Source organism: Homarus americanus, unplaced genomic scaffold (genome assembly GCF_018991925.1).
Source record: "Homarus americanus isolate GMGI-L3 unplaced genomic scaffold, GMGI_Hamer_2.0 scaffold44915, whole genome shotgun sequence".
NCBI lineage: Eukaryota > Metazoa > Arthropoda > Malacostraca > Decapoda > Nephropidae > Homarus > Homarus americanus.
This window is the reverse complement of record NW_024730529.1, coordinates 795,735-798,601: the sequence shown is the minus strand read 5'-3', so window position 1 is coordinate 798,601 and position 2,867 is coordinate 795,735.

Sequence of the window (2,867 nt, the reverse complement as noted above, 5' to 3'; positions counted from 1 at the left end):
TAAATAGATCCTTCACCCCCCCCCTTGGAGGAGTTTTGAGACAGTTCTATTTTTCTTCGTGCAAATATTGCATTTCACTGTTTTTCTCAATTCCAGAGGAGGTCAGGTGTTTTTTGGCGTCTTTTCCAAGAACGGGAAAGTAACCGTATATTTTTTTTGCCACACACACACACACACACACACACACCACGAATAACGACCAGACAGTCACATTACCAAGAGATCGTCAGGTGTGTGTCTGTAGTTAATCTGTATCTGAGTATAAGTGCCAACGTCTGAGACTCACTCTCTATGGAAATATGCAATTTGAGTGTGAATGATTTCAATTCGCGCCTGGAGAGAAGGGTGAGGATGAGGGTGAATGAGGTGAGATGAGGAGTGAGGATGAGGAGTATTGAGGATGAAGTGAGATGAGGGGGTGAGGGGATGAGGTGAGGGAAGAAAGGAGACCAGGAGGAAGTGTCCTGGAATTGTGTCACATCGCCCTAACTCTGTGTGTGTGTGTGTGTGTGTGTGTGTGTGTGTGTGTGTGTGTGTGTGTGTGTGTGTGAAACCTCTTACGTCACACTCTGGTTCACACACGAGATAAACACGACAGTTAAAGGAGGGGAGGAAGAGGAAGACGATGGGGCTAAGGAGGTGACCGACTCGTAAAGAAGAGATCCTTAGTGGTGATCCTTCGTCAGCAGGGTCATGGTATTATGCTAACTGACTTACTATCTGTCTGTCTGTCTGTCTGTCTGTAATGCTATGTGTCGTGTGTCTGTATGCTTTCGTTTACCTGTCTGTGTGTGTGTGTGTGTGTGTGTGTGTGACTCTCTCTCTCTCTCTCTCTCTCTCTCTATCTGTATTTCCTAATTCAAAACACCTTTCCTGTCCCAGAACACAAGAACACACGTACATTTCTCTGTTCTCATATAAACAAATAAACATTGTCTTGAAGTGACTAGGAGAGGGGAGTAAAGGGGAGAAGAGGTGAGGAGGAAGAAGGAGAAGGAGGAGAAGTGGGAGGAAGAATGAGGAGGAGGGGAAGAAGTAGGGGAAGAGGAAACAGCAGGAGGAGGAGTAGGAGAAGAAACAACAGCAGTAGGAGGAGGAGAAGGGGAAGAGGAAGAAGAAGAAGCAGGAGGAGGAGGAGAATGAAATCAAATTCTCCATTCATCTAAGAGCAAAACCTTCCCACCTTCGGATGATGACAATAATAATAATAATATATGTAAATCAACCTCCACAAATGAACATCTGGAGGAGATTTACGGATCAAATTTACGATTTATCTGGGATTAATCGAGAAAAATCCTGATTACCATATTGAAATGCTATTTTTTTTAATCTTCAAATATTCATAAGGTAATTCAGGTGTCGGGTTGAGGGACTTAATTTCCACGTGTATTTTAGAGTATGATTTTTCCCCCACATCTTGCTGATTTTTCCCCCACATCTTGCTGATTTTCCCCCACATCTTGTTGATTCCCCCACATCCTATTGTTATGATGCTATTTTTCGTTAATGATCAAAGTATATTAAAAGTTTTTAAAGTGATGATGAAAGTATATCTTGTTTTTTGTGGAATTGATTAAAGTACATGAAAAGTTTCCCAGTAGATAAAAAATACTAATATATAATTTTCGTGACTAATTAAAGTATACGTAAGGTTTGAAATCGATAATGAAAGTATATCCAAAGTTTTAAGAACAATTAAGACGTTTATAAGTTAATGATAAAAGTATACTGAAATTTCTAACTCAATGATAAACATATTCAATGACATTAGGTTAGGTTTGGTTAGGTTAGGTTTGGTTAGGTTAGGTTTGGTTAAAAATCAGTAAAGTCAAATAAGAAAACCTGTAACCCGGTCCTACCAAATTTCTACTGAAAAAAAATCTCTCTCTCTCTCTCTCTCTCTCTCTCTCTCTCTCTCTCTCTCTCTCTCTCAACAACACTGTCGCTGTTCTACACCCAACTCTGCCTGAGGTTAGTAACTGTACTTGATGACAACACCAGACAAACAATGGGCAGACTCAGAAATAATAATAAAAAAAAAATCAAAATCAAAAGAATTCAAAAAATGGAAATCCAAAATTCAAGATGGCCGCCAACTGAAGAATGTTACTCCCAGTTTATAAAGTTCAGAAAATGAGTGACAATATATCTAGTAAGGTTATAACACACACACAAACTAAATTACATAACGAATTACACATTGTGGAGTATAACAAATATAAACAAATCATACTTACAGATACCGAGAAATTTACTTCACATAACAATAAAATATATTCTAAAACTGGATCTCCATCACGTAAATTTTTAGTTAAAGACTATTATATAAAAAAAATATATATATAGTATAAAATATAATGACGGGGTGGGGTATAATGAGGATATTAGCGGAGCACCCGTCATTGTCACCCACACTATCATTATTTATATCGACAAAACGTTGGTAATCATTATTATTATTGGTAGTGTCTCCCTCCTGCACCACTACCTACTGTGGCTTCCCTATGATCCAGGCTGGGTGGTCTGGCCGCCAGCATCTAACACAAACTTTACCTGGATAGTTAATGACGCCTACTGACTCACTTATAACGGACAGGTGTAGTAATTAACAGGTGGTTCTTTCTTCTTGTTGTGTTTTAGGTATTTGTTACAGGTGCAATATTTCCTGTGTATTGACAGTATTATATTATGAATATGGAGATAAAGACAGAGAAGAGACAGCAAGAGAAAACAGAAGAGAGAAGTGAGGAAATTGACTAACAAAGAGAGAAAACGAACCACATAAACAAACAAACACACAGACACACACACATCAAAGACTAAGAAAATGATCCACATCAACGGTAAAAAAAATACAAGTTAAA